Here is a 27,729-nt window from a genome sequence, read left to right on the forward strand (position 1 = left end):
TTCTCTTATTCTCTTTAATGCTTTTCAGGGCTCGCAGCTGCAGCCTCCCAGAGCCCCAACTGCAGGGACACTGAAGGAGGATTCACAGCGAAGCACAAAAGCTTCCCGCCACCACAGCACAAAGCCTTTCCTTCAGGCAGGCTCCAAGGTCTCTCTGCTCTCCAGAGAACCATCCTCCTCCATGGAGAGTCCTATTTCCTCTCTCCCACAGGGCCTTTGAGGCTGACCCCACGCCTCCTCTTTGCTCACCCCTGTCTCCTCTTTGCACGACTCGCAGTTTTCAGACTGAGTCCCTTACCCCTCAGGGAACAGGACTGACCAGGTATGCCCTAGCCATGCTGCTTCGCCCAGGACCTGAGCTCTGTTCTTCCGTGGCCTCGGATTCTGCAACTCAGTGTAGTAGTTGAATCTCAGGGCATGGTGAATGGTGGTACATTCTATGATCAAGCGCTAAAAAGGCGACAGGTGGCACATTTACGGGTAATTAAAGCCTGTCGTAGACTGTGTTATAGTGCATAGACCGACGGTGCAGGAATTACAGCAGCCCCCAGTGAAGAAACATCTCTCCCGTCACATGGCTGGGCTGCATGCAAGCTTTCAGACAAAGAACGGGATGAGGGGGGAGCTCCCTACTTCTTTTCTTTTTTTTTTTTTCCTTTTCAAGATTTTATTTATTTATTTGACACAGAGACACAGTGAGAGAGGGAATATAAGCAGGGGGAGTGGGAGAGGGAGAAGCAGGTTCCCGCCAAGCAGGGAGCCTGATGTGGGGCTCAATCCCAGAACCCTGGGATCATGACCTGAACCGAAGGCAGACGCTTAATGACTGAGCCACTCGGGTCCCCTCACTACTTCTTTTCTAATTGACATTTAGGTCATTTGGGTAATAACTGCTTGATGACGCTAGGCATTTGTCTCACTATGGTTCTTTTTTCCCAGAGTTCTGATATGATATGCAGGGGGGAGCATAATGATTCACTCATACTTAAGTTTCAATTCGTTCAGGGCTGAGTTATTCATAGACTCTTTAGAGATGCATTACGTCTTCTGAATTATTAATTCAAGATAAAACTCGTTCTGGTAGGGGAAATTTCCCTATGAAACTTCATCCAGGGAATCTGCAAATGGTTCTTGATCCCTGCAATTTCCTAAACCAATAAAGGGAGGGCACAGACCCCTCAAGTTGTTTTTGACAAAAATCCAAGTTCTGGATTCTGGGACACAAAGTATCAAAAATCCCTTTGCTGTGATGATACATGCTCTCTTGGTGGCTGTGTACATTTTCTCTGGACTGTCTACTAAAACGAGAGCACTTAGGATCATTTTTCAGATGTTTGCCCATTAGGTTCTTTGTTCTGAATGCCATCTGAAATGTTTTTCAACATGGAAGACAGACCAAAATGATTAAATTCTCTTGACACTTCTGAAATTAAAATTAATTATTTGTTAGTGCCAGGGGGTCCTTTGGCCCCACTCAGTTGTGAACAAAATATTTACCAAGTACCTGTGGGGCTGGGCACTGGAATGAGGAAAGGGCACCCGACAAAGTCCTGCTGTGGGCCACACACAAATGAGGAGATCACGCATCAGCCTTCACCTCAGAACTGCCAAAGCTGGTGGCCTCATTTTATTCGTAATGCCTCTCAGGCATTAGACACTATTTTTGGAGATTCTCCTCTCCTTTTTTCAGTCCTCTTCTCCTTCTACATATTCTTCTTCATAATTTCATTTATTTCTGTGACCCCATTGTGAGGCAAACTGCATTCCCCCCAAAAAAGATATGTTGGGGTCCTAACCCCCAGTACCTCAGCATGGAATTGTATTTGGAAATCCAGTCTTTACAAAGGTCGTAAGGTTACAGTGCAATCCCAAAGTAGTCTCAAATCCAATATGACCATGTGCTTACAAAAAGGGAAATTAGCAGACATGACAGACACAGACACACAGGGAAAAGACCATGTGAAGATAAAGGCAGAGATCGGGGTGAAGCTTCCACAACCCAAGGACCATCAAAGATGGCCACCCGTCACCAGAGGGGAGAAGCCCGGGACAGATTCTTCCTCATGCCCCTCAGAAGGAAGCAACCCTGCCCCTACCTTCATCTTACACGTCTAACCTCCAGAATTCAGAGACGAGAAATTCATCTTCCATAAGCCACTCAGTCGATGGTACTTCGTCACGGCAGCCCTAGAAAGTGGACCTAGATCTCAACTCCCAAATTATCGTCTCTACCCCAAACATTCTTCAAAACTGCCTGATCGACAAAGGGACACACAGGCTTCCCAAACTCACATAAAGGGCGAATCAAGCCCATGCTTGTATCCTAACAAGCTCTCCGTGAAAGATAATGGTGCCCCTCACTGCTGCCACCTCTGAGGCTGAGGATGATGAGGGGGAGTGTGGGGAACAGCAGAGGAAGAAGGGGGAAAAGAAGCAGAAGCAGCAGCAGGAGAAAAAGAGAATGAATCCACTGAGCCTGGCTCCTCTCTGTGAAAGAAAAAAGACGGAGATGGTCTAAGCATGGTCTATCTTTTCTCTCTACACTTCCCCACCCCAGACTCACCCACCCGAAGAATATAAAGCAGTCACATAACTGAGTCTTCTGACTGTTCCTACCAAACACACTGGTGGGCACTAGTATTTGGTTACAAATGGACAGCCTAGAGAAGAAAGCACAGTTCCTGGCCATCTCCTCGCTCACTGAACAGAAGTATTTATTTGTGGTCAGGAAGTCTGGAACTCTGCCTCGTTAGCCAGCACTGTCCTCCATCCAAGTAGAAGTGGGAAGAAGCGGTATGTTCACACAAGGGCCGCGTCTGTGATTCAGACGCCTTGACTCTCTGACTGCTCTTCTCCCCCTTCAGCGACACTCTTTCTCTGATAGAGACGAGGACTCATTAAACAGCAAACTGCGTCCACCTCCCTCAGGAACCGGAGTGTCCGGGTTATTTTAAGTGGTTCCGTTTATCAAGCACCTGCTCGATATTCACAACATGGTCAGACACTTACTTTGTATTCATAATTCCAAATGATCCCACCAACCCCTACTTCCAGCATGGAAGACTTGTTATTCCCAATTTTTTTTTTTTTTTAAACATACTCCTCCCCTCACAACTGTCTGGATTGCCCAAGGTCATCCAACTAGGAAGTGACAGAGCTGGGAGTTGAATGTGTGCCCCTGTGACTGCCCTGGAACAGTGGCCAAAATGACTCCAAAGCCTGTACTCTTTCCAAAACATGGTAGAATTCTCTGGAACTGGAGAAGAGCGGCAGCACACTCAAGGGCAGAGCTCTGGGTAACAGGAGTCTGTGTTTTGGGAGAGCAGTATTCATTCTCTTTGTTCTGGCGATGGCTGATTTAACCAACTTGTAGTAACTACACTCACTGCCAGGCAATGTTTATTAGACACCTTCCAGCCAGTGAGTCTTAAAAACAGGTAACTAACAACAGCAGAGATGATTGTCATTAAGACTGTCTCTCGAGGTTAGGGTAACCCCCTCACAAAACACTGATTCATTCATCACCATTTGGTCATTTGCTGTCCTCGCACACATGCCCTGTGTGTCTTGGATCATCTTGCCACGAGTTTAAGAATGAATCTGAAGTACAGGTCTTGGAGAAAGATAATACTGAAGATATCACTTATATGTGGAACCTAAAAAAGAAGAAGTCACAGAAACAGAGTAGAATGGTTGTTACCAGAGGCTGGGGGTGGGAGAATGGGGACATGTTGATCAAAGGAGACAAATTTCCAAGGGCGCCTGAGTGCCTCTGTTGGTTAAGCACCTGCCTTTGGCTCAGGTCATGATCTCAGGGTCCTGGGAAGGAGCTCCCTGCTCAGCAGGGAGTCTGCTTCTCCTTCCTCCCTCCTCCTCCCCACTCATGGTCTCTCTCTTTCTCTCTCAAATAAATTAAAAAAATAAAATCTTCAAAAAAAAAAATAAAAGTACAAACTCCCAGTTATAAGACAAGTAAGTTCTGAGGATACAATGTACAGCTGGGTGATTGTAGTTAATAATGCCGTATTCTACTTGAAACGCTTGCGTACTTCAGCATTGTAAAGAGAGTAGGTCTTAAATGTTCTCACCACAGAAAAGAAACGGTAATTATGTGATATGCTAGAAGTGTTAGCTAACCTAAGGTGGGAATCAGTTTGCCACACAGAAGTGTATCAAATCAGCATTTTTTTACACCCCAAACTTGTACAATGTTCTGTTAGTTATATCTCAATAAAGCTGTGGGGCGGGGAGAGATTAAAAAAATAAGAAGCGAAGGGCAGGTCTTTCAGCCTGGGGCTCTCCAGAAGGTTATAAATCGTTTAACATCTTTTTCCTAAATGTCAGATTCCTGAGACAGACAGAAGAGGTACATATGCCTTCAGATTCTTTTCTTAGTATGTGTGCTGAAAAGAGTGAGCAAAATGTGAAGCTTTCTTTCCAGTTTCCACTTAGGAGAGCAGATTAGTGACTGGTCCTAGAGGAACCATCCACATCTGCCTTTGAGGGGCTAGGCTTGGATGCAAGGACAGGTTTTCTATTAGGAAAAATCCCGAAGTCCTTGATCCAAGGTTACCTTCGCCCCCCCGCCCCCCCAGTTCTTGATACACTAAAACATCTTGCCAGCACTTTCACGGCAGCAACACCTTTAATTTTGAACTATTCCTAAATAGTATTTCCTGTCAACAATATTATGTCCTAGAACATGAGTCCTAATATGTATATGGATGTAGCACCAAATGTATCGCTTAAGGAGCTTACTATGGAAGAGAAAAGAAGAAGAGTCTTACCCAAACTGCACAGAGCAGTTCATTCTACTGTGGCTCAGACACCCTGAGATTTGAATGTTAGTCATTTCATTGATGACTCTTCTGAGCGCACCAGTATGCTGTATGCACTGAGCCAGGTGTCGGGGAGGCAGTAATGAGCAAGACAAAGATAGTTCCTGGCCACTTGGAGCCACTCATTGTCTATAAGAAAGCAATTAGAACAAATCGTGGTAAGTGCTCCACTAGGAAAGATGCAGGCTCTACCTGGCAGGAACCCTGAATCTAGTTTAGAAGGGCCAGAGAAGGCTTCTCGGAAGAAGCAACAGTCTAGGGGTACCTGGGTGGCTCAGTGGGTTAAAGCCTCTGCCTTCGGCTCAGGTCATGATCCCAGGTCCTGGGATCAAGCCCTGCACGTCAGACTCTCTGCTCAGCGGGGAGCCTGCTTCCCCCTCTCTCTCTGCCTATTTCTCTGCCTACTTGTGATCTCTGTCTCTCTGCCAAATAAATAAATAAAATCTTTAAAAAAAAAAAAAGCAACAGTCTGAAGGAGCAAGCCAAGTGAAGAGGAAGAGGGCGCCAGCCCGGAAGGAAGTGTCTGTGCCGCGACCAGAGAGAGTAGGCGTGGTGCTTCCTAATACCTGAGGTCCAGGAAGTGGGCATGGTGCTTCCTAACATGTGAGGTCCTGAACGCCTGGAAGGTCCAGGATAACACATGAAATGCCAAAAGGAGCAGCCAGAGGTCGAGCCACGATGGGCCCAGTGAACCACAGACTTCAGCCAAAGACAATGAGAAGCCCTTGCAAAGATTTATGCTGAGCTGACACGCTCACTCTTATGGTTCAAAGGGTGGAAATCAAGTCACAGAGAAGCAAGACTAGAGGAAGACCAGGAGGAGGACTGGTCCTCCAGTCCTCCAGTCCTTCTGTAGTAAGCTCCTTAAGCGATTCATTTGGAGGACTAGAGGAGGACTAGAGGAGGAGCAGGAGAACCAGGGAGGGAGCTTCGTGGAATAGCCCAGGCAAGAGGTGATACGGTGTAGAGAAGTACCGTGGCAGGAATGCAGAAGGGCTCGCCTGGAGGAGGTTTCACAAGACTTGGTGAGAGAGCATCATTCTTCTCCACTTTTAGCCCCAGGAAGAATGATCGTGCCCATAACAGGGAAGGTGGGCATCAGTGGAGTAGCAGTCCGGAGACATGGAAGGAGGTTGGAGAAAGAAGGACATGAGCTCCTTTTGGTAGGGTGACCTATCGTTTATCGTCCAGACGGACACACATTTCATAATAGAAGGAGGCACAGTCTGTGCTCTCGGGACAACAACACAAACTGAGACAGTGCCTGGCAAACCAAGCTTTTGGTCATGCTACTCTGGGGAGGTATTGCGGTTGGTGGTACCGATAACAGATCCAAGGGCAGATGTCAAGTAGGCAGCAGAGAGACGTGTCTGACCTTCCTTAAGGTGAAATTCTTGACCAAAGAGTTTTCCAGCAGGAGAACAATTTAGGAAGTCGGTTTTTCCCCAATTGCTTTATGATATGTCATTAAGACACGTATTACGACTGTTGTCACTGTGCATGCCCAAATAAAGTGGCAGGTAGGGATTTGTGTGCTATCCTCCCCTACAGTGTATCTCCTATCAGAGGGGCCCAGAACTGTCCCCAGCTTGAAGTTAGGAGTCAGGATGAGTGCGATCAAGGCAACTTCCCTAAGGTCAGACTTTTAATGGAGGTCAGTTAGAGCAAGGAGGGTTGAACACACATATATCCCCAGTCATGGGCGGTAGGGGAAGGGGCAAAAAAAAGCTTAAAAGAGATAGTCTCCTCACTTCAGATTAGTGGCATCATTTTATATCCGGATGACAGCATGTTGTTGCTGGGGTTGTTATCATCATTCGCAATTATCATTATTATTATGACAGATGCCACGCTGATGCGAAGCATTAGTCTTTGTCAACGCGAGCATAAACGAATGCATATATTAAAGTTCTTTCCACTTTCCGTTCATTCGCATTTTGAAAGCTCAACCTGAAATAACGTGAAGACATCTATTGCTGTCACCTACTAGCTGATTCTATCGTTCGAAGAGGAAGCAGTTCTAGAGAATGCACACGCAGTCAACGATCTGGCTGGCAAGCCTGCCGAGTTAGAACATCCCACAAACAAGGTTTAGATTATTATTTGATAATTTGTTACCCTGAGTGCAGTAATTATTTCTCTAATGCTGACAGAATTGCAGCACATTAAAATTCAAGAGCGGCTGGTGTGGAGACTCCGGCTTCTCCCAGGGTCTGAGCCACCATGAACTCTACCATTCGCTGCATAGGCTGTCTTACTTGGAAAGTGGCTGCTAGCACTTTCTCCGTAACTGATCTTCATGACAATCTAGAAAGACTCTGTCGGAAATTCAATTATTTTTTTGGCATGACCGCTGTTGACAAGAGAGCCAGCAGCTGCTGAGAAAGCAGCAGTCTCAAATCAGTAAGGGCAGCAAACCCCCAAATGGCCCTCCCCAGTAGAATGGATAAGTAAATGGATTTATTGATGGAGCAGAATACAATACAGCAAGGGAAACTTCAAAACCACAGCCACCCACGTTGACGTGGATAAGCCTGAAAATGCACCATGTTGAGGAAAAGAAGGAAACCATGAAAGAGCACATAGAGTATTATTCTAGGATCAAAAATTGGACTCAGAATAATGTTGAGATGTGTACTTAGCTGACAACTCCAGAAATGAAAGGAAGGGAGTGATCATCATTTAAGTCAGAGCAGTGTTACTCCGAGGGAAAGGACTTGGCATGGGACTGGGAGAGATACGTGGGCTTTCCAGGATGCTGTCAATGTCCTATTTCTTGACCTAGCTGGTGGTACATAGTGTTCACTTTATAATAGTTAGACTGCGCTTTTGTATGTCATGCGCTTTTCTGAATGTGTGCTCTCCTTCACACACACACACACACACACACACACACACACACACACACACACAAAACCCAAATTTTTTAAGCTAAAGAAACTTTTGAATAGTAAATATGGGAGGCCCTAAATCTGTACATTCAGAAATTCTAATTATATTCATTTCTGCAATGGGAACAGGAATTCTTCCATTTCTGCCTTTTCCTCCCTCTGTTCAGAGCTCTTCCCCAATGCTGTCCCCTCTCAGTCAAGCCTTCCCACTCACCTCTGACCCCTGCCCCCATGCACAAGGTCCCACACCCTGGACCCTCCCTCTTGGTTTCTGGAACAAAGAGAGGTTACCTTTTGGCAGGCTGCAAGTGTGGTGATGGTAGAAAAGCTGCCATGTTGTCTCATAACAGTACTGGGGAAGACACTCAGTGATAATGGCCTCCCACCAAACTTACAGTACTAGTAGTGTCCCCTTCTCTCTGAAGAATGACGGATTTATGTGTGGAACTGCCTTGTTCATTCATGACAGAGAGCCCAAACCCCTCCCTGGAGCTGATCACCACATTCTGTACAGGCCAGCACCCCCTTTCCAATGAGGGGAATTAGCCCCACGGTGTACTTCCTGTTACCTGCTCTGGGACGTTCTGCAACAATCTTGCCCCTCGTTGAGGATGAGGCGGAGATCCCTGCCTAAAAGAACAACTTGAAGAACTAGGCCCCATATAGGAACATCTGTATTTTTGAGTCCTCCTGGAAAACCTTTTTACAGCGAAAACCTTCGTTAGTAGAAAACCTTCCTTAGTTAGCTTTTCCCCTACTAGGCCCACCATGGACAACAAGAATCAGCTCCATGGGTAAGAATTGTGTCCTCAGTTCTAATACCTGTTACAAACCTAGTTTCCTTTCAGCCTGACAGGCTTCAGTCCCGCTCCCCAGGATTTCAGGGTCTGCATGAAGGTTCAGGGCTGTGTGAATCCCTACACTGTCTCCTGAGGTTGCTTCATAAAAGGACGCCTTCGCCAAAGATAAGCAGATGGTCTATACAAAGCATAAACGTGAGCTCTAGCTTGAACCTCTTCTCTTTCCTTGGATTTGAAATCATCACCTTTGATCTTAATTTTAGTCCTCTGTGGTAACCATGGTTTCAGAATCCTTCTTTCAATCACTATGAGCTGTTGCATAAAAGGGATGTTGGGTTTAATCTCTTAAGCCCCCTCTGAAATTTCTGCAGTGGTCTGGGTGGCAACACATCTACAAAACGGACTTCAGACGCTGCTTGTCAAAGGCAAGCAGAGGCTGTCCGAGCTGAGCATATGATTCTCAGGACACTCAACATGGCCGAAGCCTCAGGCCTCAATGAGTCTTTGCCCTGCGTGGAAACATCCCTTCTTGCTCTGGTTACCACCTCTCCCTGGAGTCTCCCAGACTCAGGCTGTTTTAACACCACAACATTTTTAATAGAGAAGGCACTTTCCAGGGCGCCTGGGTGCCTCAGTCAGTTAGGCACCTGTCTCTTGGTTTCAGCTCAGGTCATGATCTCAGGGCTGTGGGATCAAGGCCTACGTAGGGCTTGGCACTGAGCACAGACTCTGCTTGAGTTTCTCTCCCTCCGACCCCTCCCCCTGCTCGTGCTCTTTCTCTCTTCCTCTGTAATAAATAAATATTTTTTTAAAACTGAAAGAAAAGAAAATGTACTTTCCAAGCCTGCCTCGCTAACTCTCTGTCTCCTGACCTTCCGGAGTCCTCTGCCTGGGTCAAACACATGCTTTTGGCAATGACTGCTTTAACTTGCGAACATTACCTCCCCAGTCATTCTGTAGGTCCCCTCCACCTTCTTTTCCTGCCTCATCCACTTTCCACCCAGACTCTGGTCTGCTCCGAGCCTTCCGCAACCTGCCCCACCACCCCAACACACAAGGGCTTCTCCGGCTCTGAAGGGAGGAGCTCCATCCTGCCTCCCTGCACACCTCACATAGCATTGCTTTGCGTTGCTGTTTGTCTCTGTCCATGCATGGCTGAACTACCCGTCTTTCTTATAATGTCCCTGAGACTCGAGCCACGTCCAGTATTTTCTGTGCCCAGCTGATACTCTGCTGTGCCGCAGGTTCAGTGTTGATGGGCTGGGTAAAGGCTCTGATATTTTTTAGCCCAAATGCGTAACCTTCACATGCCTCCCCTTTTCCCGCTCACCTGATTCACTGTCTCTAACCTTTGTCTTGACCCAGCCGAACCCCAAATGGGGAACACATCCTCCTCATTCCCTGCGAAGTCTTGTCATTAAATGCCACCCTTTTTTGTTTTCTCAACAACCTGCTTTCCAACACAAGTCTCTGAAATCCATCCTTTTCCCAGTCTCCTGACATACTTACATGCTTGCCTTTAGATTAATAGTATATTCTTTGCTCTTATACCTGTCTGCCCTTTAGTCTGGGACCAGCACCGAGGAGCAAGAGTATGCCTGCCTGCGCTTTATTACACAACCCCCAGGGCTCACATCCCAGCATTCCGAGGCCTTCCCTGATGGGCCAAGTGGCCGTTTTAGGTTTGGAAGCTTCCTCCCATGACAGCGGCGTTTTGCTCCTCCTCATCCCATACGAGGCCCCTCAGACCCGCCACCACTCCCTCCGGCTCCCAAGGGCCCCTCCCTTGTGCCCCATCACCAACTGTCCTGTGAAATCCCCTATTGTCCACTTATCATAAAGCCTGTAATTGAAACACGAGTCCAGCACCAAGCACTTAGACCCACGCTGGCTCTTTAAATTGAAGTTAATCAGCATGAAACACAATTCATTTCCTCAGTGGTGCTGGCTAGAGTTCAGAGGATGAGTAGCGGCCATTGTATTAGACTGCGCGGGCCGAGAACATTTCCAGCGTCACAGAAAGTTCTGTCGGGCGGTGCTCGCTTAGAGCAAGAAGTGAGGAGAAAACAGGAGAAGAGAGGGTTTGTTTTACCGGGAGGAAGGGGGGTCATCTGGCTCGTTCGCAGCTCTTAGGGAAAGAGTGTGTCTACACTCCCTGAGGAGTACAGTGGTTCATTCTTCTGCTCAGCTTTGTTTTCTGTCGATTTCAAGCTAAGTAAGTCTTCCCGCCACCCGCTGGGCAATCTACCAAATCGGTCCCCATCAACAGGGCCAGGAAGTTCTCCCGAAAATCTTGCCTTGTTTGTGGAATTCCTTGCCAGCCTAAAGCAGCCGACCTGGGCAGCCCGATATCATTGCATCTTCAAATATCCATCATGGTTTTTGTTTTTTAATGCCAGGCATTGCATTTTCAGTTTTATACTTTACTCTGCTGAGATTCTTTTGTACTTGACCCTGGGGTGAACATAGCACTGTGGACTCCAGTTTATAAGTAAAATAATCAATAACCTAAATTTCAGATGTTCAAAAGAACTCAGAAGGGGGAAACTGGAGCCATGCTAGAAAAACAGCAGGCATTTCACCTTTCCTATAACGTGGTTATTTACATGGGTTGGGTTTGGGAATCTGCTGTCCTAATAAATCTTTCCTCCTCTCTTGCTCTCTCTCTCTCTCTCTCTCTCTCTCGCTAAAAAAGGGAGGGGGGGACTTCCTATGCAAACTCAAGATCTTTGAGATTTCATCTAAGTGCTCATTTTTAGGTTTTTCCCCCTTTTTTAATCTGGTAATGCCATCACAAGCTGTGAGATTCTCTTTTCCCATCATACGCCTGCTATGTAAAAGAAACTGCCTGTACATTTCACAGCTATGTAGGAGTTTATGAGAAAATAGATCATGGCCCCCTGTCAGTATTCACAACATTTATTTTACGTGCCTTTAAGCATTAGGCAAAGCCCAAACCATTCCCAGCATTACTAACTGGATTTAATATCAGCTTAATTTGATCCCTGTAAATGCAACTGAAAATTTTTCATCTTGATCCTGCTAAGAGAGTAGTAAATCACATGAATGATAGGGAATGTGCTTGCATTTCCAATAATTTTCAAACAGATGGTCCCTGTTTACAACCATCGCAATTAACATATCACCACCAGGACTCCACCACGGCTCACCACGGTTCGGTTTGAGGCAAACATCTTTGCTGCCCTTCATCTGTCTCCAAAACAATATATTCCTCTTGTCCATTTGGATCTGGAGGGAAGGGGGAACCCTACTCTCGACCACTTAAAATTAGCCTTGCCCAGGAGCCTCCAATGCGATTACACACACACAAAACTCTGACCCTTGCTTCTGAATGATTTCCCAATACCCCAGCAGAAAAAAAATAAAAATTTACAGTAGCAAGCCTGAGCCTTTTTTTTCTTCTTGTCTCATAAAAAGCAGCAGTTGTATGATTTCTGTAATATAAAGTATATGTCCTTCAGCACTAATATCCCATGTCACAGCAGCCAAATTAATCACTTTAAACACTGTTCACAAGGAAGTCCTTTGCTTGAAGGTAATCACGACCGCTCAGGAGTCCAGTTCTTTCATACTGGAGTTCGTTGATTTTTGCCTCCCTTAATAGAGATGCCAAGCCAGCTTTATAAACCCAGCATGGCAGCCTGCATTTTTAAAGACACACACAATTTGTCAAGGAACGGTCAATTTCAGAAATTACAAAGAGACAAACACGGCCATGGGGAAGTTTCAGTGGCCACGACGGTCCCACCATCGCCAGGCCTCTGATGGAAGAACTAGAATCCGAGCAGTGCACAAGGTGAGCTGATTGTGACTTTTTATTAATGAGAAAGAAAGCCCTGTCTCTGTTCCGCGTCCTTATGTGTGTAACAATTGGACCCCATAGTTATATTATTAGAGAATCCTCTCCGGGAAAATTGGGCTCATTGGGAGCTTTACACCTTCTCTCTCATACACATCTGGACATGTTATATCTGAAAATTGGAAAATGCACGTGCATTCACAGACCATGCAAAAATATGAGAGTGGGAAATGCCGAGCCCATTTATCATTCTCAGTGTAGGAAAAAAAAAAAAAAAAAAAGCGTACAGGCGGCTGCTTCTGCAAGAGAAGCAAATGAATGAAAAGGGTGAGCAGAGTGCTAATAACGTACCTCGGCTCCGGATTAAAGTGTCAGTGCTCCTGCTCAGCATCTGAGAAGCTGAAATGCTTCTCTGGGTTTTGATTAGGAAAAGGAAGATACTCAAAGAAATGTGAGCTGCTCAGGATACATTTTCATAAGCCAACCACGCCCTGTCAAGTCAGTAGCAGAGATGATGCTGGTGGGGGGATGGGGGTTCGGGGGGTGAGAGGTGATGGGTGGTGTCACAGTCTCAGGCTCAGCTGAAGTCCTAGACAAAGTCAGGAGGCAGGTGAATTGGTGTTTCCGGGGGTCTTTCCCCAGGATCCCAAGCAGCCTACCCAGTGCCCAGCTTTCTTCAGTTCCTGTGCTCCCAGCACCGTGCAGAACCTATTTCTCTCTCTGGTCTGGCACCTCACCTCACTCTGGGTCACCTCAAGGAGCACCAGCTTAGGAAGACACCATAACCAAACCACCACCCGTCCCCCTGCAGGCAAAAGAAGCAGAGAGCTCTGTGTTGCAAGATCCTGGCCATGCCCTCTCTGGAGGAGGAGGACAGGCCTCCCATTCCTTTGCAAGGCACCCACTGCCAAGGAAAGCAAACACAGTAAGCGCCCCAATCAGTCTGTCCTGACATTGACTTCAAGCATTTTCAGGATTTGATCCCAAACCGAAGCCTAGACAGACACACACCGCCCCCCACCACCCAGGGTTTCCCCCCACTAAAACTTGACTGCACTTTCCCTTCCTCTGGGAATTCAAACACCTCACCAGGGCTTTCTCCCTAGTATTGGCCTGTGCAGGACTAAGTCCAAAATGTAACCTTCAATGGTGCAGTTATTAGAGTAATCATTATCTAAGTTTTTTGTTCCCCAGTTTTATTGACATGTAACAGACGTACAACATTGTATGAGTTGAAGGTGTACAACGTGACGATTTGATACACATATCTATTGTAAAATGATTACCAAAATAGGGTGAGTTAACGCTTCTATCACCTCACATTGTTGTCTCTTTGGAGGGAAGGATGAGGGCATTTTAGATCTATTCTCTTAGCCACGTTCAAGTGTATGACACAATATCACTAGCCATCATTTCCACGCTATATACACTCATCTCCAGAATTTAGTCCTCTTATACCTGGAAGTTTATACCCTTTGACCAACATCTGTCCATTTCCCCCAACACCCAGCCTCTGACCATGATCATTCCACACTGTCTGTGAATTCAGCTTTGGCCCTTTGAGATTCCATATATAAGTGAGATCATGCAATATTTGTCTTTTCTGTCTGACTTATTTCATTTAGCATAATTGCCCTCAAGGTGTTGCAAACAGCAGAATTTCCTTCTTTCTCACGGTTGAATAATACTCCATTATATATAAACATACACACCACATCTTCATTATCCATTTATCCACACATGCACACTTAGGTTGTTTTCACATCTTGGCTATTGTGAATAATTCTGCATCGTGCAGATTCTGCTTTCGCTTCCTTTGAATACATGCCCAGAAGTGGGATTGCTGAATCATACGGTAATTCAATCTTCAATTTCCTGAAGAACCTCTACACTGTATTTCCACAGAGTTATACCAATTTACATTCCCACCAACGGTGCACAAGGATTCCCTTTTCTCCACATCCTCACCAACACTTGTGATCCCTTGAATTTTGATGAGAGCCACTCAAATAGGCATGAGGTGATATCTCCTGGGGCTTTGTTTGCATTTCCCTGATAACCAGTAACATTGAACATCTTTGCATGTACCTATTGGCCATTTTTGTCTTTTTTAAAAAAATGTCTATTCAAGTTCTCTGCCCATTTTTTTTACCTTTCTTTATTTTTTTAATTTATTTTTTATTTATTTTCAGCATAACAGTATTCATTGTTTTTGCACCACACCCAGTGTCCATGCAGTCCGTGCTTTCTATAATACCCACCACCTGGTACCCCAACCTTCCACCCCGCGCCCCTTCAAAACCCTCAGATTGTTTTTCAGAGTCCGTAGTCTCTCATGGTTCGCCTCCCCTTCCAATTTCCCGCAACTCCCTTCTCCTCTCTAACTCCCCCATGTCCTCCATGCTATTTGTTATGCTCCACAAATAAGTGAAACCATATGATAATTGACTCTCTCTGCTTGACTTATTTCACTCAGCATAATCTCTTCCAGTCCCGTCCATGTTGCTACAAAAGTTGGGTATTCGTCCTTTCTGATGGAGGCATAATACTCCATAGTGTATATGGACCACATCTTCCTTATCCATTCGTCCGTTGAAGGACATCTTGGTTCTTTCCACAGTTTGGCGACCGTGGCCATTGCTGCTATAAACATTGGGGTACAGATGGCCCTTCTTTTCACTGCATCTGTATCTTTGGGATAAATACCCAGTAGTGCAATTGCAGGGTCATAGGGAAGTTCTATTTTTAATTTCTTGAGGAATCTCCACACTGTTCTCCAAAGGGGCTACACCAACTTGCATTCCCACCAACAGTATAAGAGGGTTCCCCTTTCTCCACATCTCCTCTAACACATGTTGTTTCCTGTCTTGCTAATTTTGGCCATTCTAACTGGTGTAAGGTGATATCTCAATGTGGTTTTAATTCGAATCTCTGCCCCTTTTTTATCAGATTGTTTGGTTTGGGGGAGGGTTTTTTTTTTGTTTTGCCATTGAGTTGTAGTAATATTCAAAACATGTCTTACATGTTTTGAATATTAACCTCTTATCAGATGGTGGTTTGCAGATATTTTTCTCCTATTCCGTAGGTTGACTTCTCATTGTCCTGATTGTTCTGCTGTGCAGAAGTGTGCAATTATACTTGCTGATTTTTTGCTTCTGTTGCTTGTGCTTTTAGTGTTTAAAAAAAGAAAATCATTGGCAAGACCAATGTCAAGGGTCTTTTTCTCTATGTTTTCTTCAAGAATTTTATGGTTTCAGGGCACTTGGGTGGCTCAGTCAGTTAAGTGTCCATCTCTTGGTCTCAGCTAGGGTCCTGATCTCAGGGTTGTGGGATCCAGCCCTGTGTCAAGCCCTGTACTCAGCACAGAGTCTGCTTGAAATCATCTCTCCCTTCTTGCCCCCCATGCTTGCTCTCTCTCAAAAAAGTAAATAAAATCTTTTTTTAAAAAAGAATTTTAGGGGCACCTGGGTGGCTCAGTGGGTTAAGCCGCTGCCTTCGGCTCAGGTCATGATCTCAGGGTTCTGGGATCGAGTCCCGCATCGGGCTCTCTGCTCAGCAGGGAGCCTGCTTTCTCCTCTCTCTCTCTCTGCCTCTCTGCCTACTTGTGATCTCTCTCTGTCAAATAAATAAATAAATAAAAATCTTAAAAAATATAAAAAATAAAAAATAAAAAAATAAAAAATAAAAAAGAATTTTATAGTTTCAAGGCTTACGCTTAAGTCTTTAATCCATTGAGTAAATATTGTGAATGGCATAACATAGAGTTAATGTTTCATTCTTCTGCTTGGGATTACCCAATTTTCCCATCGTTATTTATTGAGGAGACTATGCTTTTCCCATTGAGTATTCTTGGCTCCCTTGTCAAATATTGGTTGCCAGAATGCAAGGGTTTATTACAGGGCTGTTGATTCTGTTCCATTGGTCTGTGTGTCTGCTTTGATTACTGTAGTTTTGTAAGATAATAGTTCTGGGTATCAGGAAGGCTGATGCCTCCAGCTTTGTTTCTCTTTTTCAGGATTACTCTGGTGATTTGGGGTCTTCTGTGGTTCCACAAAAATTTTAGGATCACTTGTTCTATTTCTGTGGAAAATGTCATTGGAATTTTGATGAAGATAGCACTGAATCTATAGATCATTTGGGGTGGTATGGACATTCTTAATATATTAGTTCTTCCAGTCCATGAGTACAGGACATCTTTGCATTTATATGTGTCTTCAATTTTTTTCATCAGTGTCATAGGTTAGTGTACTGATCTTTCACCTTCTTGGGTAAATTTATTCCTAGGCATTTTATTATTTTTGACGCCATTGTAAATGGCATTTCCTAATTTCTCTTTCTGATAGTTCGTTGTTAATGTATAGAAATATAACTGAGTTCTGTATATTGATTTTGTATCCTGCAACTTTGCTGAATGCATTTACTAGTTCTAACAATTTTCTTGTGGAGTCTTTAGGACATTCTATATGTAAGACCATACCCTTTGCAAAAAGGCACAATTTCACTTCCTCCTCAACTATTTAGATGCCTTTTTTTTTTTCTTTTTCTTGCCTTATTGCCGGTTTAGGACCTCCAGTGCTATATTAAATAGCAGTGGTAAAAAAAAAAAAAAAAATAGCAGTGGTAAAAGTGAGCACCCTTGTCTTGCTCCTGATCTTAGAGGAAAAGCTTTCAACCTGTCACCATTGAATACAATATTAGTTGTGGATCTGTCCTATATGAACCTTCATGTGTTGCTGCATGTTCTTTCTTTATTTACTTTGTTGAACATTTTATCATGAAAGGATGTTGTATTTTGTCAAGTGCTTTTTCTGCATCTACTGAGATGATCATACAAAGATTTTTATTTTCTTTTAATGTAGTATTGCTTTGTTTATGTTAAACCATCCTTGCACCCCAGAGATAAATCCCCCTTGGTCATGATGTGAGAGCCCTTTGTTTGCCAGTGGATTGAGAATTTTTGTATCCAGATCCATCAGGAATATTGACCTATAGTTTTCTTTGCTTGTAATGGCTGGTTTGGGTATCAAAGTAATGTCAGCCTCATAGTGGAGTTTGGAAATGTTCCCTTTTCTTCAGTTTTTGGAAGAGTTTGAGAAGGAGTGGCATTAATTCTTCCTGAAATATTTGGTAGAGGGGCTCCTGGGTGGCTCAGTCAGTTTGGCATCCAACTCTTGGTTTCGGCTCAGGTCATGATCTCAGGATGGAGAGATCAAGCCCCACATTGGGCTCTGTGCTGAGCACAGTCTGCTTGAGATTCTCTCTCTTCTTCTTCCTCCCCATTTGCCCCACTCCTCCCCTCAAATATATGCATAAAATCTTTTTTAAAAAGCAATGTTTGGTAGAATTTACCATGGAAGCCATCTGGTAGAGGACTTCGCTTGTTGGGAAGTTTCTTATTACTAATTCAATCTCCTTATTGTTGATCTGTTCAGATTTCCTGTTTCTTCAAGATTCAGTCTTTGAAGGTTGTAGGTTTCTTGGAATTTATCTGTTTCTTCTAGGTTATCCAGTTTGTTGGTATATAGTCATTCATAGTAGTCTCTTACAATCTTTGTATTTGTATGATATCAGTTGTAATGTCTCCTCTTTCATTTCTGATTTTATCTGTATGAGTCTTCTCTTTTTTCCTTAATCTAGCTAAAGTTTTGTCAATTTATCTTTAAAAACAGCTCTTAGTTTCATTGACCTTTTCTATTGTCCTTCTAATCTCTATTTCGTTTATTTCAACTCTTATCTTTGTTATTTCCTTTCTTTTACTAATATTGGTGTAATTTTTTGAAGTATAAAGTTAGGTTGTTTATTTGAGATCTTTCTTTTCTTAAGTTAGACGTTTATCACTATTTCCCTCTGAGAACTCTCTTTGAAGCATTCCATAACTTTGGACATGTTGTGTTTTCATTTTAATTTGTCTAAAGATACTTTTATTTCTTTTTTGATTTCTACTTTGACCCATTGGTTGTTCAAAAGTTTATTGTTTAATTTTCAAATGTTTGTGAATTTTCCAGTTTTTCTCCTATTACTGGTTTATAGTTGGAAAAAATACTTGGCATTATTTCTATTTTAAATTTGCTAAGACTTGGTTTGTGACCTAACCTATGATCAATTTTGGAGAATGTTCTTTGTTTGCTTGCAAAGAAGGTGTATTGTGCTGCTTTGGGATAGAACGTTCTGTGTATATTCGTTAGGCCCATTGGTCTAAAGTATAGTTCAAGTCCTTACTGATTTTCTGTCTGGAGGATCTCTCCATTGCTTTAAGGTGGGATATTGAAGTCCCCACCTTATTATCGTATCTGTTTTTCTTTTTAGATCTGTTAGTGTTTGCTTAATATATTTGAGTGCTCTGGTGTTAGATACATATATATTTCCAATTATTATATCTTCTTGATGAATTGTATAACATTTCTCCATCTATTTATTTATTTATTTAAATTCCAGTGTAACTAACGTGCAGTATTATATTAGTTTCATGTGTACAATATAGTGATTCAACAAGTCTGTACATTATTCAGTGCTCTTCACAATAAGCACATTCTTAACCTCCTTCACCCATTTCGCCCATCCCCCCCCCCATCTCTCCTCTGGTAACCATGAATTTGTTCTCTATAGTCAAGAGCCTGGTTTTTTGTTTCTCTTTTTCATTTGTTTGTCTCCTTTTTTCATTGGTTTGTTGCCTAAATCCCACATATGAGTAAAATCATATGATATTTGTCTTTCTCTGACTTATTTCATTTATCATTATATGCTCTAGCTCCATCCATGTTGTTGCAGATGGCAAGATTTCATTCTTTTTTTATTGCTAAGTAATATTCCATCACGTACCTATGTAGATAGATAGATTCCCCCATCTTTATCTGTAATGGTCTCCTTTCTCTCATTACAGCTTTTGAATTGAAATTAATTTTTCCTAATATAAATATAGCTATCTTTTAGTTCCACTTGGATGAAAAAGTTTTTGCATTCATTCACTTTCAACCTATAGTCCTTGAGGCTGAAGTGTCTCCAGTAGGCATCTTGTGGCTGGGTCTGATTTTTATCCATTCAATCATGCTATGCCTTTTGACTGGAGAATTTAATCCATTTACCTTCAGAGTAACTGTTAATAGGTAAGGACTTACTAATGTCATCACAGTGATTGTTTTCTGGCTGTTTTGTAGTTCCCATGTTCCTTTCTTCCTGTTATGATGTTTGCCTTTGTGAAATGATTTCTGTAGTGGTATGATCTGACTCTTTTCTTCCTATCTTTTGTAGGTTTTACTTTGTGGTTACCATGAAGTTTGCATAAAGCACCTTATAGATATAACATCAATCACATACAAATCACATACTGTTTTAGTCTCCCCTTTTATATTTTTATTGTCACAACCTACTACTTTTTATATTATGTACTCATTAACAAGTTATTGTAGCTATAGTTTTTAAAATATTTTTGTCCTTTAACCTTTTATATTACAGTTAAGTTGTTAACACACCACCACATTATAGTATTCTGAATTTTACTATATACTTACCTTTACCAGTGTGTTGTAGAATTTCATATTTTCTCTACTAATTAGCATCCTTTCATTTCAGCTTAAAGAACTCCTTTCAACATTTCTTTTAAGGCACATCTTGTGATGATGAACTTTCTCAGCTTTTGTTTATCTGGGAAGGTCTTTATCTCACATTCATTTCTGAAAGATAGCTTTGCCATATAGAGTATGCTTGGTTGGCAGTCTTTAAATTTTAGCACTTTGACTATGTTAACCGACTCTCTCCTGGCCTGTAAGGTTTCTGCTGAAATATCCACTGTTGGCTTTATTGGGGTTTTCTTGTAAATTACAAGCTTCTTTTCTCTTCCTACTTTAAAGATTCTGTCTTTGGCAGTTTTATTTTATGTAGTCTTCCTTATCCATGGCCATACTCAACTGTGGTCCAGAAGCAGATGATCCTCCTCCTGATATATCATCAGAAGGTCAGTAACAGCCTAATGCTATGTCACAAAGCGAGAGTCTCATCACATAGGCACCTCATCACACAGGCATTTTATCATTTCACATCATCACAAGAAGGGTGAGGACAATACAATAGAGTATTTTGAGTGAGAGGCCATATTTCATAACTTTTATTATAATATATTGTTATAATTATTTAATTTTCTCATTAGTTATTAATCTCAGACTGCCTAATTTATAAATTAAGCTTCATCATAGATATATACGAATAGCAAAAAACATGGTATAGGGGCGCCTGGGTGGCTCAGAGGGTTGAGTCTCTGCCTTCAACTCAGGTCATGATCTCAGGGTCCTGGGATCAAGCCCCACATCAGGCTCTCTGCTCAGCAGGGAGCCTGCCTCCCCCCACCCCCGCCTGCCTCTCTATCTGCTTGTGATCTCTCTCTCCTTGTCAAATAAATATATAAAATTTTATATATAAAATTTTTTTTTAAATAGCCTATATAGGGCTTAGTACTGTCCAGTTTCAGGTATCCACTGGGGGTCTTAGAAAGTATCCCCTGCAGACAAGGGGGGACTACTGTAAGATAAGGGGCCTTGGAGAATACCTCTTTAAGTTGAGTTTAGAGACCTGTGAGCTTCATGAACTTGGATGCCCAAAACTTGCCCCAAATTTTGGAAGTTCTCTGCCATTATTTCTTTTAAAAGCTTCTACCTTCCTCTTCCCTCTCTTCTCCTGGAACTCTAATAACTCAGACTGTTTGTTCTGACAGTTTCCAGTAGACTCCCTGATGTGACTAGTAGGGTCCACATCCTCTTTTTTTTTTTTTTTTAAGATTTTATTTATTTATTTGACAGACAGAGATCACAAGTAGGCAGAGCAGCAGGCAGAGAGAGAGAGGAGGAAGCAGGCTCCCCGCTGAGCAGAGAGCCCGATGCAGGGTTCGATCCCAGGACCCTGAGATCATGACCTGAGCCAAAGGCAGAAGCTTTAACCCACTGAGCCACCCAGGCGTCCCCGGTCCACATCCTCTTGATATCTTTTGGTTCCATCATCAGGCAGCTTAAGACTTGTCAAGAGAGAAGTCGGCCTCTTTAGCAGTGCCCCATGCAAATGGGGAAACTGGGCACTCACTCACACTCTTACTTTCCCCCATGGGAGAAATTATAGGCCTAGAAGAGCTCTCTGAGCCAGGAGCTGTGCCACCATGGGGGTAGGGTGATGAAGGTAAAGTCAAACTATTCCTCTTACTCTCTTCACAGCATCTAATCTCAAATTTTTGTCTAAGATAGTGTTCTCCTGGGACTTCTAGACCATGGCTGAGAGTTTCTGGAGCTGGTTCACAGGGCACTTTAGGGTCTGCAGCCAGGACTGAGGTCTGATTGTTGTGCCCAAGTTTTCGCGTCCGAGAGACCACCAAGGAGCCAAGCACCGATGCAATCACACAAGGGTTTATTTGACAAGTTTGGGCCCAAGTATACCCGACACAGCGGAGTAGGGACTTGGACCCCGAGCCAGATTACAGTCAGAGTTTTTAAAGGCAGAGTAGGGGTGGACTTGGAGGTGGGTGAGGACAAAGGGGGTTATGGATGATGTAAGTCTCTAAGGAATTTTGGAAGCGGGGTCTCCAGGACCTTGAGGGGCTGGCCGTTGTCTGAGGAAAAGGTTATTCATTACCTATAATAAAAATCTTCTTGTGAGACCCTTTAGATGTCTATCAGTGAGTCATATACTTGGGAATGATTCTCGACACTATCTTGGAGGTTTAGAGATAAAGTTTCCTAAAGGAATTGTTAAAGTAGACTTACAGGATTCTGATCGGACCTGTCGGGGTAGGGGGTCGTTCAGGCTAGGATTGTCCTTAGCAAAATCTCAAGGTGAGGATAGTTAAGCCCCCAGGGGAGAGCTACTCTGTCTGTTTCAAGGGCTTGTCAATAGGTGAGGAATTTTAATGATTTTCTTCTCCGTTTCCCACATCAGCTAAACTTGAGGTGGGATGGCCTTAATTTTCTCGGCCTCCACAGATGTCTATGACTTGACACCCAGGTGGCGAGACTCCTCCTGGATTCCCTTGGCATATGGTGCTGGTGATAAAACCAAAGCTGAATGGGCCTATAGTCTAGTCCTCAAGGGTATGGTGTTGTTTCTGGGTTTATAGTTGGGGCAATGGTTGGTGGCTCAGCTTCCTGGGTGCAGGTGTGTCTCCTAAAACAGTTCTCCACCTTCTTGAACTACCCCGGGGTGTCACAGTTTTCCACCTGGATCCCACACCTCCCACAAAGGCACTTCCAGCTGTGGATAGATTCCAAACAGTTCTTGCAGAGGGGATACAAGTGACACATGTTGGATTCAGCCATCTTGCTACCATCACTTCTTCTGAATACCCAGACTAATCTTTAGTGCATGTTTTCTGCTTTGAAAAAAAAAATTATGTGGTGTTGAATTTTTTAATAAACAGGGTTGGTGAGTGCTTGCCAAAGAAAGCCCATTCCGTAATTCTTAGCAAGTGTCCATAGTGGGGAAGACAATGGAAACTGAGAGTGGAGAGACTGCCCCACATCCTTCTCCAAGGCTGTGTGGACCACTCCTAAGCAGCACAGTCTTCTGCTAACAACATCTACCCCACAGCACAGCAGGGCTGACTCTTCAGGAGGAGAAGAGGCAAGAAGTAAGGAATTCCCATTTAGAAGCACTTGCAGCTACTGGCAAGAGGCAGTTAATGCAGATTCCCTCTGAAGTGAGGCCTGAGGTAGGGAATGTTCTGTAATGGGAGAATGAATTATCCCCTAAGTATATTCACCTGTCCCTGTTCCACAGCACCAAATCTTCAAGTTCTAGGAGATAAAGCTGTGTGGGCCCCAAGGTTCTAGAAGACAAAGACTGGACCTTTTAAGGGTATTCCATGTGATGCAAATAATGTGGGACACTGAATTTGTGGTCTCTGATGTGACCTCCTTGCCACACTGCTTTATAAAACCTAGTGGTGCCTTTTTTTTTAAAGATTTTTTATTTATTTATTTGACAGAGAGAGAGATCACAAGTAGGCAAAGAGAGGGGGAAGCAGGCTCCCCACTGAGCAGAGAGCCCGATGCAGGGTCCTATCCCAGGACCCTGGGATCATGACCTGAGCCGAGGGCAGAGGCTTTAACCCACTGAGTCACCCAGGCGCCCTTCTAGTGGTGCCATTTTTAAAGAAGGCCTAAAGTAGCAGAGCTTCTAGAATTGCAAAAGCAGGAGTTCCCAGAGAAATGAACAAAATAACCAGTTCTCCCAGCTCCAAGTGAAACCTCATTTAGGTACAATAAATTGCACAAATAAGAATATAGGTGAAGTACTTTGCAAACACAGATTAAGTACTGTAATCAAAGGTTGGTAAATTTACCAAGAGTTTTAGAGAGCTACTTAGCTCCCCTGAATTGTAGGGTAGAGATGATAACAGCCTGCATATATTAAAAAGACATCAACACCAGAGAAAGGAGTTGCTCTTTAGCAAGGCATGAGGGGCTATAGCGAACATAGAGCTTGGTGGCAGTATCACCTGGAGAAGGAAGTGGGGACTGTCTTTCAGGGACTGACACCCAATGACCATGAATGGAGCTTTATCACCTAAGGAGGTTTCTGTGAGACAAGGTGATTGGGTGGGACTTCAGTAACCCCTGGCTCAGGCTGCATTCCAGAACTGGTCTTTGTCTGAAGGGTCTTTATCAAAGGTAGAAAACACAGAGCCTAAATACAATTCTAGTTTAATTAGGGTGTTTGTAAATGCCAGTGTCCAGAAGTATTCAGTCATGGCCCAAGGAGGTATTTGCCGCAGGAAATGCTAAATGCTTAGTATAACACACTTATCAGACATAAAAAGTCCCTAAATAATTTTTGTCTAATTCTGAAATTTTTTCTGCTGCACGGTTTCTCATTGTCACCACAATTGACCTAGACCAACTGCTTCTTTTCAGGGAGGGGATTTTCCTGAATATAATAGAATATTTAGTGACATTCTTGACCTCTACCCATTATAAACCCATGGGATCCCTCAGTTATAATAATCCAAAATATATCCAGTCTTTGCCAAATGTCCTCTAGGATCCAAAGATCCCCCTGGCTGAGAACGACCAGCCTAGAGGAAGGCGTTGCTTTCTCTAATTCACACGGAGCCCTCTAAGGGCTGACAGTGGCACGTTAGCAAACCCATCTGCGTGCACCCCCTAAGACCAAATAAGCCGTATCAGCTTGGGGGAATCCTTGATGAAACAGAAGTTTGGAATGGCTGTGATCTTCCGCAAAAGGCCAACACAGAGAGAAAGGATATGGTGGGAAGGAAAAACCAAAGGTAGAATTTCAAAGGACAGTGGGCTGATACCCAGAGGTTTCTTTGTTTTCTTTGTTCCTTCTCCCAAGTAGTGCTTGTTGAGTGTCCACTGTGTGACTAGCTTGGGGCCATACCCTGTAAGGGCTGCAAAACCAAAGTAACATGGAGTCCCAGCTTTGCAGAACTTCCTAGTCTGCAGGAGGAGGTGAGCAGAGACAGGTCCAACAGAAGGATTAGATACAGTAGCATGTGTGATGTACAGAAATAGTGATGCATGATTGTATGCTGTCAGATACAGAGCCAGTCCTACAGCGCAGGACACAGAGAGCAGCACTGACAGCTCTTGAGATTAACAAGTAACTTCAGTGAAGGAAGATGAGTTCATTCCAGAAAATTCTATTGCCCAACTATTTTGTTGGTATCTTTTATCTGAATGAAGATTTTGGAAGGCCCGAGTTGTAGGCCAAGTCTGGTCCTAACCAGCTACTTGACCCTGACTGCTACTTAACTGCTCTAGGTCTTCCCCATCTCTAAAATGGGCTGGACTGGATCATTCCTTGGCCCTTCCAGCTACAACATTCCCTGACTCTGAGCCCTTTTGGATAATTGTCTCCAGGTAATTGGACTTATTAAGCAGTTTTGGGGTTTCTCCATTCTGAGCTCAGCCTCTCATCCGACAATGTATTTCATCCCAGAATGTTCTATATAAAAAACCGTATTTCCAAGTCGACAATAGCTTCAGCTTGAAATATATATTATGCCATAAAAAAATCACTATAGATTTGTAAAGCAAAACTTAGAAACATTAAATTAGCCCATAAGAGCTTTAAAATTAATTTGATCTTGAATGTGTCTGTGAATGAATGGGCTTGACATAAGCCTTTCAATTTTTCGCTCCACTTCAGAGAGTGCACAAAGTACTAACTGTAAATCAACCTCCACATTTGCTGATACGGCCACTAAGCTGGGAAAAAAAAAAAAGAGAGATGGCTAATAAACTATTCAAACAAGATTTAGAGCTTGTTGGAAAGCCCAGGGCCCCAGCTTGTGACCTGCCTTCTGTGAATTATGTTCATGTGACTCTGGTGGTGGCTAGAGACACAGAGTGGACACTGGAAGCAAAGAGTCTAGTCACTCAAGATGGAACAGGACTTAGTCTTTATTATCCATTTCAAGCAAGTCTGAGAGAGAGAGAGAGTATGTTCTCAGATGGGAGAGTGATGGAAAGAACTGGGACTGAGGTCAGAAGCATACAGATGTTCACTTCACTTGTCCACTCAGGTTGGCATGGGCTGAGCAACAGTGAGCCTGATGGACTACAGAGTATGTAGACAGCAAGAATAGTCCACAGATATCCAATATGCTTGTACAGAATTTGCCATCACACATTAGCTACTCCGTGAAAGGAGAAGCAATATGGCAATAGGATGGATGTGGGGTCAGGTTGATGCCCAATAAAATCTTGACTCTACCACTATCTGGTTGTGTGACCTTGGGCAAGCTGTGTAACTTCTGGGAGCCTTCATCTCCCTATCTATGAAATGAATGTGATGAGACCCAGCATCAGAATTGTTGTGAGAATTAAATGAAATAAGGGGTATCTTAGCATTAAGTCAGCTGCATATAACAGAAAACCTAAATAATAATGTGTTAAACCCAGTAGAGGTTGACTTTTCTTTGTAGCTTATGAAGTCTAATGGTAGCAGTCTAGGGTAGACAAGAAGGCTCCATAAGATCGGGAATGCCCCAATTTCCTTGTTTTCGTGGTTTTTATCCTTGAGATTACCTTGTGATCATAAGACGGTTGCTGCAGCTCCAACCGTCACATTTGCATTTCAGACAGGAACAAGGAGGAAGAGGGAAGGACAAAAAAGCCTGCCTCCTGGCTGAGTTTTTAATCCAACAACTTTTATTTATAATTCACCCAACTATTTATAACTCATTGGCCATACCTATCTTCAAGAGAGACTGGAAAAGTTGGTTTTAGCTGGAAACATTAGCACCCCCAACAATATAAGGGATTGTGGCAAAAGGCGAGAATAGGTACTGGATAATTAGCAGTCTCTCTCTTTTTATGTAAAGCATCCAGCAAATGCAAGGTATTCAGTGAATAATAGGTATTTTATTTAATTTATTCTTAAAGCTCTCTTGGAAATGTTTGGCTCATCTCAACACGCTGTCTCCCTCAGAAGATGTCTTCCATCTCTGGGTGAAAACCCATCCCTCTGAGGCCTCCACCACACTTTGGGGATCCTGCAAAGGAGGCCAGACCCTCTTCTAGACCACAACCCTTTGCATATTTGAAAGCGCTGTCCTGTGCTCATCAGGCCATCTCAGCTCCACCAAGCCTGCCCCAAGGTCCTTCTGGTCAAACAGTATTGTCAGAATTCTGCACATTCTTCTCTGAACTAGATTTCTCTTCAGATGTGGCTCCCACAGCAGAACTCAATGATCATTGTGTGAGCACAGGACAGCGCTTCTCCTGTTTTTCCGTGTTTTGCCATTTCAGTGGCGTTTTGGTGGAAGCCAAGCTGGAATAGTAAGAGAACTTTGAGATGGAATGAACCTTCTAGAAGTCAGCGTTGTCCTTTGTTATTTTCTGCTCTCATAACAGAGCTCGCCACAGAAGATAGACTTGAATGTTTGGAGTGTTTGAGGGCTTAGATGCACCAGATAGCTTTCAGTGGCCCTTTTGGGTAGAAAATCTAGAGTTGGTTGTATTGTCCATCGCTCTCTCAGGCGCTGTTAATACCCACAGCATTACATCCCCCAATGAACATAGAGAACATAAAGGATAGCTATGAAGGACCAAATTTCTCTCCCAGCTACACATTCAGGGACTCTAATTCACGGGCTTGAGTGCATACATCTGAGGAGAGCGTTTTCTTCACAACCCATGTTCATTCTGCCCAAGTGTTTCATGGAGTAATACTTCCATAAAGCACATTTAACCTGGCCAATTGAGTCTTAAAGTGTGTCTTTTGCTCTTGTTATTTCTCATTTAGAGTACTCTCTCATCCACCTCAGCAAGCTCTTTTCCTGTCATGGCTCGCTACCTTGTCTTGGGATCTTTCTATTTAGTATTACTACTTGATGCAAAGGTCAGACCAGATGGTTAGAATAACCAAATCCTCAGGAGGAC

The 27,729-nt window shown here is 43.4% G+C and overlaps 1 protein-coding gene across 3 annotated transcripts in view; it reads left to right on the forward strand.

Moving 5' to 3' along the window:
• Positions 1–27,729, forward strand: part of LHFPL3 (LHFPL tetraspan subfamily member 3) — a 567,497-nt gene that overhangs the window by 466,756 nt on the left and 73,012 nt on the right. The gene's annotated exons all lie outside the window — the stretch shown is intronic.

Source organism: Mustela erminea, chromosome 11 (assembly GCF_009829155.1).
Source record: "Mustela erminea isolate mMusErm1 chromosome 11, mMusErm1.Pri, whole genome shotgun sequence".
NCBI classification, from domain to species: Eukaryota; Metazoa; Chordata; class Mammalia; order Carnivora; family Mustelidae; genus Mustela; species Mustela erminea.